This window comes from Tupaia chinensis, unplaced genomic scaffold (assembly GCF_000334495.1).
Source record: "Tupaia chinensis unplaced genomic scaffold, TupChi_1.0 Scaffold145652_1, whole genome shotgun sequence".
Classification (NCBI taxonomy): Eukaryota; Metazoa; Chordata; class Mammalia; order Scandentia; family Tupaiidae; genus Tupaia; species Tupaia belangeri.
The window spans coordinates 2,938,240-2,956,728 of record NW_006205509.1 but is presented as its reverse complement, the minus strand read 5'-3'; the positions used below and the strand labels follow the sequence as shown (position 1 = coordinate 2,956,728).

The following is an 18,489-nucleotide window of genomic DNA, read 5'->3' as shown; positions in this document are numbered from 1 at the left end:
CGGGAGAGCCAGGCTGCTGCTGTAACTGGTGCTCAGCATATTGGCTGGTGCATGTTGCAGGAGCACGCCAGCCTCAATCTACAGAGGTTCTGAGAGTCAGGGCCCAATCTGCCACTCTGCCCCCACCTGATTCTGGTGACTAAACCAGGCGTGTGTCCTGAGACAACTCTGTGGGGACTCCTGATCTGGCACCTGCTCCTCTTCAGGGTCCAGGACAAGGAAGGCCAGAGACTTACATTCTGCCACCAGGCAGGGTGCAGTAGAAGCAACTTTGTTCTTAGATAATTTTCAAATGGAAATACCCTAAAAGAGATGCTATTTTTAGCACAGCTGACCAAACAAGCAAATACAACTTAAAAAAACAAAATTTAAAAACCAGGGTATGTCTATACTTTGGTTCCTTGGTTCAGGTGGCTTGTGACTTCTGTAAAGTTAAATTTTTGTCCTAAGAGCACTGAAATTGGTCCAGAACACAAGAACTCCTAGATCAGTTATTTCAATGTCTTCCCCCACCTCCAGCTTTTTGTAATAGGACCCATGTGCTAGCAGGCGCGCGAGAGAGATATGTAAGAGAGATCACCTTCCAGGAGTGATGGCCACACCGCAATCCCTTCAGCACTCAGGATTCTGGGCACACATGCATGCACTGGCGTGATTTTCAAGCCAGCAGGTCTTGGACTCAAACTACACAGTCGCCAAGTGGTATCCAGTGTCCTAATCACCACATTACCTGCTAGCCCAGTATTTCGAAGTCTTCTATTAGACTCAAAGATTACCAAAGCTTGGTGTCAGCTTCTATCCATTCTTCAAACACTTACTGACTGTACTAAACTAAGGATACGAAGGAAGACTGTTTCTGCTTTCCTGAAACTTAGTTTAATGGGAAAGACAGACATGTAAATAAAGTATTATAAAACAGTGTGAAGATAAGGGTGGGGTAAACACACTGTATTACAGGGACAGAAAGCTGGAGCAGTTAAGACTGAGAGATACAGTATGATTCCCAGACATGAATCTCAGGCAATACCTGAGCACACTGCTAAAGAATAGACAGTAATTAATAAAGAAGAGGGAATGGGAGAGAAGAAACAGTGACCGAAAAGGTATAGATTTATTACAGACAGCACTTTTTTTGGTGGGGGAGGTTTTTACTATAGGGCTTGCCAGAAAGACAGAGAAAGACAGAAAGCGAGAAATCACCCCTGGGGGGATGGCCACGCCGCAATCCCTTCTCCTCCATTCTCCTCTCGGGATCTTGGGCATGCACACACACGTGCCCAGCGCTGAGTTTAAGTCACTGGGTCTGGGACTCAAACCACAGTTGACTACATGGGAGTCCGGCAACATTGCCATTACGCCAACTGCTGGACGCCAGACAGCACTTTTTATTAGCCAAAGCCAGGTGCAATGGAGAGGTAGTTTATTTGGATGTATCATGGTGAGTGAAAGGAAGTGATAAGGGACAGGGCTGCAGAGATCCACAGGAAATGGATCAGGATGGGCCTTAAAGGCTGTGCTGAGTAACATGATCAGATGTATGTGTTTCAGAAAGACCATTCTGGCAGCAGTTCCAGGAATAAATTAGGAGGAAGAAAGACTTCATTTAGAGGTCCAGTAAAACAGATAAGAAATCATAAGCTCCTTCCTAGAGGTGACAAAAGAAGAGAGATTTGAAACATCATAATGGCAGACTCGCAGGATTTAATAACTGATTAAATGTAGGAAGTAAGAGCAAGCAGCAAAGATAATTCTCTGGTTTTCTGAGCTGGGTGACTCTGGGTGGCACTTCTTCAAAGAAGAAATACAAGGAACATTCCATCTCAGGGTGAAGATGTTTGTAAACTCTGAGGCCAGCAGGTGGTGTGGTGGTGAAGGTGGTAGACTCTCATGTGGCTGAAATGAGACTCCAGTCCTGGACCTGGTGGCTTGTTTTCTCACCTTCCCCCTCTCTCTCTCAATTTGGTCAAAACTTAAAAAAAAAAAAAAAAAAGGATGATGATGAATAAAATTTTTAAAATAATAATAAAACAAAAGTAAACACTGGGGACCAGCAGTTAGCATAATGGCTATGTCGCTGGACTCCCATGTAGTCGAGCATGGTTCGAGTCCTGGACCTGGTGACTTAAAACTCACACAGGGCGTGTGTGCATGCGTGCCCAAGATCCTGAGAGGAGAATGGAGGAGAAGGGATTGCAGCATGGCCATCCCCCCTGGGGGGGTGAGGTCTCACTTTCTGTCTCTCTGTCTCTGTCTTTCTGGTGAGTGCACATGCCCTATAGCAAAAACCTCTCCAAAAAAAAAGTAAATACTGATTTGAGGTGCTAAGGTATGAAGCTCAGGAGAAGTGTTTGGGCTAGAACTAGGAGTTGATTGTGCAGGTGAAAACTAATGCCATCTTGAAGAGAAGCCTAGATGACCCAGATAGCAGCAATTACTGGCTGCCTACCCAGCTGCCATCCTTCCCCCATCTTTCTTCTAACAGACAGAACCTCGTTTTTATTCAGATGAGGGAACAGGCACTGAGATGTGCTTCAGCAAACCTGGCTTTTCCACAGCCCCAGGGAATGAAAATTGAACAGCCTGGGACCAGCAGTTAGCGTAATGGCTATGTCGCTGGACTCCCATGTAGTCGATCATGGTTCACATCCCAGACCCGGTGGCTTAAACTCACGCCGGGCGTGTGTGCGTGCGTGCCCAAGATCTGGAGAGAAGAACGGAAGAGAAGGGATTGTGGCATGGCCATCCTCCCTGAGGAGTGATTTCTCGCTTTCCTGTCTCTCTGTCTCTCTCTGTCTGTCTGGCAAGCATACGCGCCCTATAGCAAAAACCTCTTAAAAAAAAAGAAAGAAAGAAAGAAAATTGAACAGCCTAAGAGATGTAGACAATCCACTTCCGTTGCTAGTGAATGGGTCACACGTGGTTATGCACTAACTCCAGTCAATAAGATGTGAGAAGTCTGCTGGGAGCAACTAGGAAGTTTTCCTCAATCTTAACATAGGACATACAGTGAGGCCAGCAGGAGTGCGGTGGTTAGTGGTTAAAGTGCTGGGCACTCCCACATGTCCGACCATGGTTCAAGTCCGGATCTGGTGGCTTGCTTTCTCACTTTGACCTTCCTACCCCCTTCTCTCTGTATCTCTCTGGTCAAGTTAAAACAAATGAATACATAAAATTAAATAATTTTTTTTTAAAAAAAGGACATATAGTAATGTTCCCTTGTCCAGTCTTTGGATATTAATGTAGAAGAATGAGAAGCTGGAATAATCCTAAAACCTAGAAAGGACAAATATAACACTGATAGGATGTCAGAGCAAAAATATGGAGAAAATGTGAATATCGAATTAATGAAAACATCAGGCTGATAGATTAAAAACAAAAAATAATGGGCTTATTATAACCACATTCAAGTACACAGTTCAGTGGCTTTAATACATTTACAATGTTGTAAAACCATCTTTGCAATCTATCTCCAGAACTTTTTGATCTATCTAAACTGAAACTCTGTATCTGTTAAAAACTCCCCAGTCAGATCCAGCAGGTGGCATGGTGGTTAAAGGTGCTAGACTCCCATATGGCCAACCAAGGTTCAAGTTCTGGACTTGGCAACTTGCTTTCTCACTTTCTCTCTCTCACCCTCTCTGGTCAAACTTAAATAAATAAATAAATAAATAAAGTTAAAATAAAATAATTATTAAAAAAAAAAAAAGCCTCATGCTCTCCACACTCCAGTCCTTAACTATCACCACTCTTTTTTATTTTTTTTTTGAGAGAGAGATTTTTGCTGTAGGGCACACGAGTTCACCAGAGAGAGCGACAGAGAGCAAGATATTACTCCCCAGGGGAGATGGCCACACAGTAAATCCTTCTCCATTCTCCTCTTGGGATTTTGGGCATGCATGCCCAAGCACTTGGCTGAATTTTAAGCCATCAGGTCCGGGACTTGAACCACAGTCGACTACATGGGAGTCAAGCAACATAACCATTATGCCATCTGCTAGTCTCGACCCCTTTTTTAAGAGAGTTTTTTTCTATAGGGCGTGTGCACTTGCTGACAGAGACAGAAGGCAAGAAATCACAACCCCCCCAGGCAGGGGGGGAGATGGACACCCCGCAATCCCTTCTCCATTCTCCTCTCCTCATGTACATACATCCAGCATGAGTTTTAAGCTGCCTGGTCCATGACTTGAACCGCGGTCGACTATATGGTAGCCTAGTGAGCAAGCAGTACATCATCTGCTAGTCCCTACCATCACTCTTTCTCTCTCTGAAGATTTGGACTTGTCTAGATACTTCATATAAATGGAATCACAAAACATTTGTCTTTCTGTTGGGAACCAGCAGTTAACGTAATGGCTAACGTAATGGCTATGTTGCTGGACTCCCACGTAGTCGACCGCGGTTTGCGTCCCGGACCCGGTGGCTTAAAACTCACACTGGGCGTGTGTGCGTGCGTGCCCAAGATCCCGAGAGGAGAATGGAGGAGAAGGGATTGCGGCGTGATCATCCCCCCTGGGGGGAGACTTCTCACTTTCTGTCTCTCTGTCTCTCTTTGTCTGTCTGGGGAGCGCATGCACCCTATAGCGAAAATCTCTCCAAAAGAAAAAGAAATTTTGTCCTTATGTCTGGCTTATTTCAACTAGACTTCTTGTTATGTACTTTAACAAAGGTATTTACTGTGTGAGTCACAGGTGTGTTTGATATTTTTTGCAATTTATATACCTTTATGGATATATTGAGGGCAATATATCATGAGATGGACGAAACAAAGGTGGAAACCTGGGGCACATCGCTATTTAAAATGGGAGGCCAAGGAGGAGTCCAGGGAAGAGATTAGGAAGGAACCCAAAAGGCAGAAGGGAAATCAAGAGATCAAGACATTTTGGAGACTAATAAAGAACATAAAAAAGAAGAGGGGCCAGCGTGTGGTACGATGGTTAAGGCACTAGATTTCCACATGGCCAACTGTGGTTCAAATCCTAGACCTGATGGCTTGAAAATCAAGCTAGTCACAAGTGCTTACATGCCCAAAAGCTCAAAAGAATGGAGATGAGATTGTGGTGTGGCCATTCTCCCAGAGAGTGACTTTTCAACTTCCCCTCTCTCTGTCTGTCTCTTTCTGGCAGTGCACGCATCCTATGGCAAAAACCTTAAAAAAAAAAAAGTTAAAAAGAGGGGGTCCGGCAGGTGGTATGGTGGTTAAAGGCACTGGACTCCTGCATGACTGACCACGGTCCAAGTCCCAGACCTAGTGGCTTGCTTGCTTGCTTTCTTTCTGTGTCCCGTGATGGTCAAATTAAAAATAGCAATAATGATAAATAAAATAAAGGAAATAATTCTTTAAAAAAAAGAAAAAAGAAAGAAAGAAAGAAAAAAAAGGAAGAGCCACACACTGTGGATCCTGCCTGTAATCCCTGGGAGGCTAAGAGGACGATCACAAGTTTAAGGCCAGCAAGGGAGCATGGACAACATAGAATATCCTGGTCTCCAGAAGAAATTTTTTAAATAAAAGAAAACGAAAACAGGGAGGGTCGAAGATTATAGCAAAGTTAAAATAAACAAGGCCTGGAAGGTACCTACTGAACTTCAATAAGGCAACCCTAACATAAACTAGAACATATCTAACTAAAATTAGGTCCCATTTAATTCAAACAGTACCACTTAGGTTCAGCCAGAATTGTTTTGCCAGTTTCCCTTCTGCTGGGAAACAGATTTAAAAAAAGAATGCTGGAGAAGACCTGTACGTGAAAACCTGAAGGCCACAGCTATCAAGTGAAGGAGGATTCCTGAACTCCCTGGTCTGATGAAGCTCCAAACCTAGGAAAATTCTAGTTTTTCCCACAAATAACCCCCAGCAAATAAGTCAGGGCACAGCTTAAGGTCCGTTTCAGCACACATGGCCTAGATAGACAAGACACTGACCATACAAAAAACAGACTCATTTGTCTACTTGGAACAATCCAAGGCATTGCCCCCTCATCAAACTTTCAGCTTGCCCTGTTCTGAGAACCTGGCCAGCTTATCACCGCTCCATCTACTGACAGTCCACAGCTGCTCTGATGCCCCCACCTGTAGCCTTACTTTCCTAATCACAAATTCACTGCAAAGTCTACCAGTTAGTTAGCATAAAGCTGAAATAAACTTTTGCCTCCCAATCTGGTCCCACTGCACAGGTTGAGACAGAACTGACAGTGACCAGATCAAATGGGAAGCTTTGATCTAGACGAAGCCAACCATTATAGGGCAGCCTAAGGGTACAGAAGAGGAACTGCCTATGCTTTGAGGAATTACATGATCCCTTAGCACCTCAAACACACTTCTGCTCTAGGACTTACACCACAGAAGGACTTATTCACATTTGCCTCTCTCACTTTGCAGAGCAGGAACGTCCCAAGATACCTCTAATGCATTACAGATCACTTAGAGACACTGATCCCATCACACACTGGATGGCTGGGCAGGACTGGGGGTGCTGAAACCCGTGAGCCAGTCGTCTTGGGTTTTAAGCATCTGTGTCTCACTACTACATTTGCTATGTACACTGCGACGGAAGAAAGTTTGGGAAGAACTTCACTAGACTGGCAGTAGAGTTGTAGGTGGTCCCCAATTCGCTCCTGCATCTGACAAACCGCAGAAGTGAGCTACATGTCCAGAGCCCCAGGTCTCCTGGGATGGGATTCAGAGGCTGCCTGGGGAGAAGCAAGACCAAATGGATCTAATTATGCTCTCCCACTCTCCACCACTACCAGAGCAGCTCCATGTTTACACATTTTATCTATCAGACTTCAAATAAGATTTTAAAATCTGGCTAATTTTTTTAAGAGAGATTTTTTGCTATAGGGTGCATGTGCTCATCAGAGAGACAGATCGACAGCGAGAAATCACCCCTGAAGGGAGATGGCCACTCCGAAATCCCTTCTCCTCCATTCTCCTCTCAGAATCTTGGACATACACACCTGGCATCAGTTTTAAGCCACCAGGTCCAAGACTTGAACCACAGTTGACTATGTGGGAGTCCAGCGACTTAACCATTATGCCATCTGCTGGCCCCAAAAAAGGTAGTATTATACCAGGCTCTTACCAGTAATGGTAAAGCCAATACCACAAGCCCTGTCATCTCATCTTTTTCAGGAATATGGTGATAACAGTGAATCCCTGAAATCTTGAACCATTTCCTTTCTGGTCCATATGGTATGGCAGATCCTTTGTATATCATGACAAAGCTCTAACACATTCATAGAACCCCTACCACTTCTGGGACCAGAAGTTGCATAATGGCTATATTGCTGGACTCCCATGTAGTCGACTGCAGTTCGAGTCCCGGATCCAGTGGCTTAAACTCACACTGGGCGCATGTGCGTGTGTGCCCAAGATCCCGAGAGAATGGAGGAGAGGGGACTGTGGCGTGGCCAACCCCACTGGGGGGTGATTTCTCACTTTCTGTCTCTCTGGTGAGCGCACACACCCTATAGCAAAAACCTCTTTAAAAAAAAGAAAAAGAAAGAAACTCTACCACTTCTTCCCCAGACTACAATATGAAGCTTTTCAAACATATAAAGTACTCCTTCCAAATGATCCCAATTTCTTTTATTTTTTTAAATTATTTTATTTACCTTTATTTATTTATTTATTTACTTATTTATTTATTTTACCAGAGAGAGACAGAGTGAGAGAGAGAAAGAGGGAAAGTGAGAAAGCAAGCCGCCAGATCCAGGACTCAGCCATGTGGGATTCCAGTGCCCCAACCACCACGCCACCTGCCGGCCTCATCCCAATTTCTTTTCATTATCAAAAAACTTTATTAGCACTATACCTATATTTGTTTTTTTTTGTTTCTTTGTTTGTTTTGGGGGGGAGGTTTTATTTTTTTTTATAGGGTGTGCTTGCCAGACAGAGAGAGACAGAAAGTGAGAAATCACCCCCCAGGAGGGATGGCCACGCCACAATCCATTCTCCTCCATTCTCCTCTTGGGATCTTGGGCACGCACACACACGCGCCTGGCCTGAGTTTTAAGCCACCAGGTCCGGGACTCAAACCGCAGTCGCCCACATGGGAGTCCAGTGACATAGCCATTACGCCAACTGCTGGTCCCATCACTATACCTATATTTGTAAAAGATGTGGAGTAGTCTTCGATTCTCTGTATGGCAGACAGGGAATTACACAGACATCAGAATATCTGAATCTTAATACGGTACATTCTGAAACAGATACTCAGAAGCAGGCATTTTTTTTTTAAGATTTTTTAAAAAATTTATTTATTTTAATTTGACCAGGGAGAGACAGACAGAGAGAGAAAGCAAGCTGCCAGGTCCGGGACTCGAACCGCAGTTGACCATGTGGGAGTCCAGCGTCCTTAACCACCACACTACCTGCCAGCCCCAGAAGCAGACATTTTAAAAGGATATGACTGTGGGCCAGCAGGTGGATGGTGGTTAAGGCACTGGGTTCCCACATGGCGGACTGATTCAGCTCCTGGACCCAATGCCTTGAAAAATCATGCAAAGTGCATGTGTGTGTGTGTCCAAAATCCCAAGAGGAGAAGGAATTGTGGTGTGGCCATCCCCCCAGAGGCTGATTTCTCACTTTCTTTCTCTATGTCTCCTTCTCTCTCCTGTGAGCACACGTGCCCTATGGCAAAATCTAAACAAAAGATATGAAAAGTGGTCCAGGAAAGGGAGGATCCTGAAATACTGATAGAGACCTAAAATAATGGGACCCAGGGATCTAAATCTCTAACTTAAGTCAATCATGATGCTCTTTTGTGGAACAGTCAACCATTACCTCAGAGTCACACTGACTTTTCTAACACAAAAGCTATTCATGAGCCCCCACATCCTCACTCTACAGCCAAGTTGATGGTTCAGGGCCCCTGCCTTGCTCCAACTTCTCCTCCCACTCAGACAGCAGGAGCTGCCTCTGTGAGGCTGAAGCTGAAAAAAGATTTCACTGCTCATAGCCTACGACCAACACAGAAAGTCATGGTAACAAAAATCCCTCTTCACGGTCGCCTCAGGCAGCAAGTTATTCTTTTGTCAAACTCTTCTCCTTTAAGGCAGCCCTGAGTGTTCACATTATTACTATTATGATGATTGATTATTAATAGCAGCTAACATTTACTTGGTACTTACTATGCTCTTTGTATAATACCAAGTGTTTTACATTTATTATCGTACTTAATTCTCATGACAATCTTATTAGGTAGGTATTATTACTGCCCTCTCTACAGATAAACAAAATGAAGTTAAGAGAAGACAAGTTTTTGTTTTGTTTTGAAGTTTTAGTTTTTGCTACAGGGTACCTGTGCTCGCCAGAGTAAAAAATCAACCCCCATAGGAGATGGCCATGCCACAATCCCTTCTTTGTGCTCTTTTCAGGATTGTGGGTATGCACACACATGCACCCAGCATGATTTTCAAGCCACTGGGGTCTGGAGACTCAAATCACAGAGCTGGTCGTGTGGAATTCAGCCACCTTAGCCTCTTTTACCAAAAACATGCAACTGCAATTTAGCAGAGGCAGGATGTAAACCCAATTTTGTCTAATTCCAAGGCTCACTCTTTAATTATTACATCATTCTGCTTCTAAATTCACCTTCAACAAAACTGGCACAGATGGGGTCAGTCCCTTAGCATAGTGGTTAAGCACTGTGTGTAGGGAGAAGGATCCCACATGGCTGACCAAATTCAAATCCTGGCCTAGGTGGCTTGAAAAACATACCAAGCATATGTATGTGTACAACCAAAACCCTGATGAGAGGAAGAGATGGAGGATAAGCATCCCCAAAATCCCAACAGATGGAGAAATAGAAAAGAGAATGAGGTGTAACCACGTCCCATTGTGGGGTGCTCGCTCTTTCTCCCTCTCTGTCTGGCTAAGGCACACATTCTCTGGCAATTAAAAAAAAATGTTTTTAATAATGTAAAGAACCAAATACTGTAATATGCTTTGTTCTCAGGCCTCTTGGCCTCTGTTTCAAAAGGTATCTGAGAAAGCAGATTCCAGGATCAGCAGGTGGCATGGTGGCTAAGGCACTGGATACTCCCACATGGCCAACCACAGTTCAAGTCTTGGATTTGGTGGCTTGCTTTCTCACTTTCTCTCTCAGTCTCTGTGTGTCTCTCTCTGGTCAAATTAAAATAAATGAGTGAATAAATAAAACTAAAAAAAAAAAAAAGAAAGAAAGCAAATTCCACAATTTTCCTCAGTTACACGCTCCACTTTAACAAGCCTGGTTTTACTTAAGTTCCTCTTTTAAAAGAATAAATCCCGCCCTCTGTCCTGAGTCCATTTCCTCTTATTACACTGTAGTGGAAAAGAGCATGGCAGAACACACACTACAATATGATCCTTTGTGCACTTACGCTTCACGTCTACTCCTGCCAGCCTGCTGTCTGGTCTCTTTTATACTTGCATTCAGTATATAATAATGGCAGCTACCATTCACTAGCATCGATTCTGTGCCAGGCACCACAAACACTGGCCCCTCCTCCAATAATCTCCAGGATTCCAAATTGCAAACAATACACTGAAGGACTTAGGTCTGATGGAGACTCCTTTGCCTACAATGGAGAAGCAAAGAATTCTGAATTAACTGATGCTCTGCTCTATTAATATTCTTCTCCTGGGGTCTTAGTTCCCATTACTTATACCTATTCTTTGTCTCTTAAGGTGGAGAGCCCAAGACTTCTCAAATACAAAGGCTAATGGTCTCGTACCTTCTGCTCAGTCATCTCCAGGCACTTTTGCTAACAGTCAAGCCATCACTTTTGCTTTCTGTAAGCTATGTAATTAGAAAGTCCGTTGAGTTCTATTCATTCACATCTTGTATTTGTCATAAGTGCCTACTGTGTGCACAGGCATTTAGGAAACGAGATGATATCCAATCCTTGCTCTTAAAAAGCTTCGAGTGTGTTTAGATAATCAAGACATAGGCATACATTTCTGACTATGCAAGGTAGTAATTCTATGCTGGGAGAAAAGAGACCTGTGAATATGTGATACATGAAGCCCTTCCTGGCTGAATCCAAGGTCAATGATTCATTCTGTGAAAAGCTAAACCTCAATGGATCCACTTCTTTCTTTTTTTTGTGAGAGAGAGGTTTTTGCTATAGGGTGTGTGCTTGTCTGAGAGACAAAAAGCGAAAAATCATCCATGGGGACAGCTGGGCCACAGTCCCTGCCGCTCCACTCTCCTCTCCAGATTTTAAGCACACAAAAGTGCCCGGCATGAGTTTTAAGCCACCGGGTCTGGGCCTTGAACCACCATTGAGTATGTGGCTGTCCAGCGATGTAACCATTATGCCATCTGCTGGTTCCTCCACTTCTTTCTTAGAATGAGCTTTTCACAGATGTATTATTGAAACTCAGGCCCAACGTGCCAGTTACAGCAAGCAAAGACACCCCAAAAACAGGCCCAGGAAAAATGGCAACAAAGACTGTGCCCATCTATTTGATTGGGGACAGAAAAGGAGTTATGCAGAGAGTAGATTCTATCCTGTTGCACTGACCCAAGCAATCAGACGCCTGCAGATCTCCCAATAAAACTTTCATGCCATAGACCAGGGGCGACCCAATCCAACAGCAGCAGAGATGGGTTTAGGTTACACTTCTCCCTCACTCGGATGACCTCACTATTTCTTCCACTCCTGACCACATACCACACTTCTCTACTTCCACCACCACACTCCTGCCCTGTCACATGGAGACCGGCAGTAATACAACCCAAAAGAAGGGAACCACCCCCCAAAAGAAGAGCCACCACTTTGTTAATCAAGTGGCCTGTTTTAAACCAAGGACTCCACCGCCCTCTCCTTCCCTCTAACGACTGGCGTAAGCAATGGCTCCATTTTCTGTTCCGGGAATCCTGGTACTTCCTAAGGAAAGAAAGCGGATTGGAAGACACAAACTCAGGGCCAGTGACAAGATGCTCCCTCCTCCTGGGAGACCGCCCCCGCTCTGCCTGGGGGAGGAAGGCCCCACCCCTCTTCTCTCAGCAAGATCAGATCCCCTCCCCCTTCTGCCTCCTCTCCACCCTCTCCCCACCTGCTGCCCTCTTCCCAACCTGCGGTTCCTAAGACCCTAAAGCTCGACCCCCACCAGAACGGTACACCAGCCAGACCGGCTGGCTAACCTCCAAACCCCCTACGCACCCCTGCCCCATGGTGGGGGGAGGGGGTGTAACCACAGCCAAGCTCTCCGGTCTCCGATGGCTAAGGTGGGGGAGGGAGAGGGAGTAGGATAGAGCACCATTCTCTAGCCTTTTAACAGAAAAAGAGGTACAAACAGCCATCACCGCCTACAAACCATCTCTCCCTGGACCGCTTCCCTCCCCCTCAACCCCGACCCCACGGAAGCCCACCTCCTGCAGGCGAGGAAAACCTAACTGCAGCCCAGGTCGCCTCTTTTTGCCAGGCGGAGGACAAATCCGTGTGCGCCCCCCACCCCCACCCAGCTCCGCGTCCTTCAAATGCCGGGGCAGGCACTGGCTCGACGCCCCCTCTCCAAGCTCTGCGGTAGGAAGGACCACACCGCCCCACGCCGGGCAGGGGACCCAGGGCCTCTCTCTCCTCAGCGCCCACCCAACCGAGCCTCTTCTCTACCCGGACCCGCCTTCCTTCCCAGCCCCTCACCTGTTCCGGCTCCCAGCTCTGCAGCTGCCGCAGCCACCTCCGCCCCCGCAGGTTCCGCTCAGCTCTCGCTCCGCTCCCTCCGGCTCCCAAAGCCGACTTCGGCGCGGCTGCTCCCCTGGACCCGCTCCCCGGCTCCCTCCTTCCTTCCCTCCACCTAGCACCGGAAGCCGCGACAGCGACAAGAGCTGTACGGCGCACCCCCACCCCCAGCCCGGGATACTTCCCACCTCCCTGATCGCGCGAGAGCTGCGCGGTAGCGAGCGGCAGTTCTCGCGAGACCCATCTCCATGGTAGCGGCTGCTGCAGAGACAGCTCCGCGCTGGAACCCGAGTCATGGCGTGGGCTGGTGTGGGGGCTGGAGACTGTAGGTGGCAGAGGCGGAAATGGGTTTTTGAGATAGTGGGGGCTGAGATGAGAATCCCAAGCTCCAGGGCTGTGCCTGGAGTTTAAGGACTGAAGCTGCATGGTAGCTACATCGGAGACAGTTGGATCGAGGGGCTCAAGGGTTCCTTGGGCTAAGCCAGGAGTGGAATATGGGTGAACAGTCCTTGCTGTGGCTCGCCTCACCGCGTCAGACTTCGTCTTTATTTTATTTTTTGCCATAGGGCGGGTGCGCGTGTCCTAGAGACTGAAACAGAGACAGAGAGAGGGAAAGTGAGAAATCACCCCCCAGTGGGGATGGCCACACCGCAGTCTCTTCTCCCTTTGCCTTTCTGGATTTGGGGCATGCATGCGCACGTGCTCGGCGTCAGTTTGAAGCCCCCTGATCCGGGACTCGGACCCTGGTGGACCGTGTGGGAGTCCAGCAACATAACTATTATGCCATCTGCTGGTCTTTCACAGAGTGATTTTTAAGCCACTCGGTCTGGGACTTGAGTCATGGTCAGCCAAATGGGAGTCCAGTTCCTTAACCACTATGCCACCTGCTCCCCACCTTTATTATTATTATTATTGTTATTATTATTATTATTTTGAGAGTGAGAGATTTTTGCTATAGGGCACAGCAGTCATCAGAGAGACAGAAAGAGAGAAATCACCCTCTGGGGGATGGCCACACCAATCCCTTCTCCATTCTCTCCTGATTAGAGGCACTCACACACAACAGCCCCGGTGTGAGTTTCAAGCCCTTGTGGGAGGGGGTGGGGGGGCCCAGGACTCAAACCGTCGTGGACCATGTGGGAGTCCAACAACGTAACTATTATGCCATCTGCTGCCCCACCACAACCTTTATTCTTAGTCTGGGCTAGCTGTAGCCCCCTGAGAACCCTTACTTCACTATTGCTATTCATTGCTTCATAGGTTACTCAGGGGTTTGATTTGAGATCCTTTCCTGTAAGAAATGAAGAGACCATTGGAAACAACTGACTCTGGACCAATTAGGAAGTTGAAACTTGAAAGACAAACGGTTGACGCCTAACTTTCAGGGGCGTGATTTGATTTGTACCAAGAGTATGGATTTTAGTATCCCAAGGGGAAAAAAAAAGGTCTTTGCACCACATTTCTCATTTCCTACCTATCCCCACTTCCCTCGCACTCATTTTTGCACCTGGTCTAGACAGTTGCCTTGCAGCTGTGATTAAAGGGCACCAGCAGTGCTAAGAACAGATGGAGTTTCTGCAAGCCCTCTCTCCTCATTCACAGCAGTAGAAGGGAACACATGGTTCTTCCCTAAAGCTTAAACCAAAATTGTTGCTCTTCTGAATTTTTTGGCCTTGTTTCTTGTCTCTAAGAAGAGCTAGGCTAATAGATAACCACGTTGTTCAATCCCCTGTTCCCATTAGTCCCCAACCTAGGTACTCTGCCAGTCTGTTTTCACCCTTATGTTAACCTGAAGAATCACGTGAATGCAAAGCCAAGAGGACCCTAATTTAAGGTGGTGAGAGATGAGAAGAAACCTTTTTATAACAAAGTTATGTCTGTCCTGAGTCTGCTATGAAGAGCCTTTTGGGAACAGCAGGTGGCACAGAGGCTAAGGGGTCTTGATCCCACATGGCCCACTGCACAATTGGAGTCCCAGACCAGCAGCTTGAAAAATCATACCAGACACATGTGCATGTGTGTCCAGAATCCTGAGAGAAGGATGGAGAAGAGATTGCTGCATGGCCTCTCCCCAGGGCATGATTTCTCACTTTATCTCTGTCTCTCTAGGGCAAGCACAAGCACCTGATAGCAAAATAAAAAATCAATTAATTTGTTAAAAGAGTCTTTTGCCCTGCTAAGTTCCATGGGGTTCTTTTTCTTTTTAAAAAATTTGCTATAGGGCACATATGCTTGCTGGAAAGAGACAGAAAGGGAAAATGAGATAGCTCCTTTCCCATGGAGGTAGACATGCCACATCCCTTCTCCACTCTTTCAGGATTTGGGGCATGCATACACAGGCACCCAACATGTTTTTCAAGCCACTGGGCCTAGGACTTGAATCACACTGTCAGCCTTGTGGAATCCAGCTGCCTTCACCACCATGTCACAGGCTGACCTTTTTGTTTTGTTTCCATGATAGAGTTCCTACACACACACACACACACACACACACACACGAGAGTGAGACACAGAAACAAATGAGCATTCTCTATAGAGTCTGATCACACTGCAATCCCTTTCCGCCAGATCTCTACCCCACTGGATTTGGGGGCACTCCTTGTGTGAGTGCCTGGTGAATTCTGCTTTTTTTTGTTTTTTAATTTTACCAGAGGGCACATGTGTTCACTGGAGAGAGACAGAGGCAGAGAGAAGGAATGTGAGAAAGCATCCCCATGGAGAATGGTCACGCATTAGTCCCTTCTCTTCCATTCCTCCCTCCTTTCCGGATTTTGGGCACACATGCACATGCACCAGAAGTGTTTCTCTCTCCTCTCTCTCTCTCTCTCTCCCCGCCCCCTTTCTCTTTTGTTTACTTTGCTGTAGGCTGGGGAGAGAGAAAGTGAGGAATGGTGAGATATCACCCCCAGGGAAATAGCTGCACTGCAGTCCTTTCTTCATTTTCCTCCGGGGATTCTGGGTGTGCCCAGTGTGATTTTCAAGCTGCAGGGTCTGGAACTCATACTATGCGGCTGGCCATGTGGGATCCAGCTGCCTAAACCTCCACACCAACTGCTTGCCCCCAGTGTTTTGTTTTTTTTTTTTTTTCTTCAAGCCACCAGGTCTAGGACTTGAACGATGCCATCAACCACGTGGGATCCAACCTTCTTAACATTACACTACAATATGACCCAAGCTCTGTATTTTTAAAGAGAAAGACTCCTGGGCCAGCAGGTGGCATGGCAGTCAAGGTGGCTGGGTCCCAAATGCTCAACTACAAGCCTTGAGTCCCACACCCGGCAACTTGAAAATCATGCTGGGCACATGTCCACGGGTGCCCAAAATCTCAAGAGGAGAACGGAGGAGAAGGGATTGTGGCATGGCCATCCCCCACCCCCCGGGGGATTCTTCCTCATTTTCTCTGTCTCTGGTGAATGCATGCACCCTATAGCAAAAACAACCAAACAACAACAACAAAACTCCTTCAGTCCCGTTATGAACTCCTAGAATGGGCCCTGGAATATCCTCACACGATTACCATTTCCATTTCTTTTCCTAGATATTTCAGTAACACTTCACCAGGTTACCACACTGACCACCAAATTATGATTTATAACTCCCCCTTCCCTGGTGCCCCAACCACACCAACATGCCTTGTGAAACTCTGGCAAGTGCAACCTGTTGATACTCCTGACCAACACTTCAGAGCCTCTCCATCTATCCCAGGTATGACAAAAGGCAAGTATCATGGAGTTGGAGTCAGGAGTGATGAAAGGGACTGGAGAGTCTCCCAGTTTTTCTGTCCTTCACCCCTCTGCAGTCTGAAAAGCAAAGTGTCTGTTACAGGACCAGAGAGGGTTGCCTATGAAGCAACTGGGAGCGTTGCCGGAGGAGTGCTGTCCACTTCAGCTCCCCAACTTCCCAGCCACTTGGTTAAGGCTTGAGAGAAGGGTTCATCCAGTGCTGAAGTAGGCCAAGAGGCCTGACTTACAGTTCAGGACTGTCTTTCCCTCCCTCTGACTGCCATTGGCGCCTAGTAAAAGCTGAAACTGTAGCCACCCGCTCTGTGAGTCGTATACTCCCAGCACCCCCTCCCCATCCTTCTAACCCCTGTCACTGACTCCAGGCCTGGGCCTGAGCCCAGTGCATGTGCCTGGGAGGGGGCGGCTGTTGGCCTTGCTGACAAAATCTATTTGGAATTTGTCAAGGTTGTGGTTTGGGGCTTTAGTTTGCCACAAAGTGTGTCTGATGAAAGAAGAGAGAAAGCTAGAAAAGACAGGGAGCCAAATGGAGTACAGAGGAAGGAAACAGGAAAAAGCTGAAATATTCTTTCTGCGACTCTAGTCGAGTCTTCTTCCTGAATGTGAGAAATGCTCATTCTGGATACTTCTTCTTATCATTTTTCACTCTCTTATCCTATGACGATTCTAGCTACATTGCCTCTCCCTTGCCCCTCCCTCAATATTTACACTAGGTTCATTAAGTGCCTGGAGTAAAAGTGGGATATCTCCTTCTTCCATCAAATTTCCAAACCCAGGATTCTCAGTGCTCAAATTGCAATTCACAACATAAAATTTTGTCAGAAAGTACTACCCTGACTTCAACAACTTAAAATTTCCTTGCTACCATGGTGCTACCCTTCACCCAATTTTGAGAGCAATTTGGGTAGTGTATGTGTGTGAGTGTGTCTGTGTGTGTGTGTGTATTGCTTAGAGAAGTGTAGAGAATGCATTTGTTGTTTGTTTCTTGTTTGTTTGCCAGGGAAGTGAGTTGGGGGAGGAGAAAGTGAGAAAGCACCCCCCATGGGAGCCGGTCACACTGCAGCCCACTCTCCATTTCTCCCTTCTTTCACAATTTTGGGCACACACACATATGTAGTCTTTCTTTTCTTTTTCCAAGAATTATTTTATTTATTTTGATTTGACCAGAGAAGGACAGAGTGAGAGAGAGAGAAAGTGAGAAAACAAGCTGCCAGGTCTGGGACTCGAACAGCAGTTGGTCACGTGGGAGTCCAGCACTCTTAATCACTATGCCATCTGCAGGCCCCCCATGCAGTCTTTCAAATTGACTTAAACCTTGAACCATTCAATCGGCCATGTGGAATCCAACCACCTTAACATAGGATCACCCAAAAAGAATGATTTCCTTTTTCTTTTTTAGAATTATTTTATTTAACATCATTTATTTTATTTTTAATTGTATTTGACCAGAGAGGGACAGAGTGTGTGTGTGTGCGTGTGTGTGTGTGTGTGTGTGTGAGAGAGAGAGAGAGAGAGACAGATAAAGAGAAGGTGAGAAAGCAAGCTGCCAGGTCCGGGACTTGAACTGTGGTCAGCCATATGGGAGTCCAATGCCCTTAACCACCATGCCACCTGCTGGCCCCGAAAGAACTATTTCTACACTCCCTGGCCAAGAAGATAACCTGTTAAAGTCAGCATCGCAACCCATAAGTATTAGTCATTTGTAAAGTTTGAAATGTGATGCATATCCCTTTTCTGTATTGAATTTTGAAAAAAAAATTCAATTTATTTGCAAAGGTATTAGGTTAGAAATGGAAAGGTTAGAATAAGAGAAATTTGGAGCCAGCAGGTGGTGTGGTGGTTAAGGCACTGAAATTCTACATGGTCGACTATGATTTGAGTCCCAGATCCGGTGGCTTGCTTTCTCACTTCCCCTTCCTCTCTCTCACTGTGTCTCTCTCTGGTGAGTCCACACGCCCTATAGAAAATTTAAAAATAATAATAAATAAAATTAAAAAAAATTTTTGGAGAGGTTTTTGCTATGGGGCGCGTGCACTCACCAGACAGACAGAGAGAGACAGAGAGATAGAAAGCGAGAAATC

The 18,489-nt window shown here is 46.1% G+C and overlaps 1 protein-coding gene across 1 annotated transcript in view; it reads right to left on the bottom strand.

The window, feature by feature from the left end:
* The window catches only part of ARF3 (ARF GTPase 3), a 22,438-nt gene extending 9,658 nt beyond the window's left edge, over positions 1 to 12,780 (bottom strand). The window contains exon 1 of the mRNA XM_006168215.3: positions 12,630 to 12,780. The gene's annotated coding sequence lies outside the window, so the exon portion shown is untranslated. The remainder of the gene's footprint in view (positions 1 to 12,629) is intronic.
* Between the last annotated feature and the right edge of the window lie 5,709 nt (positions 12,781 to 18,489).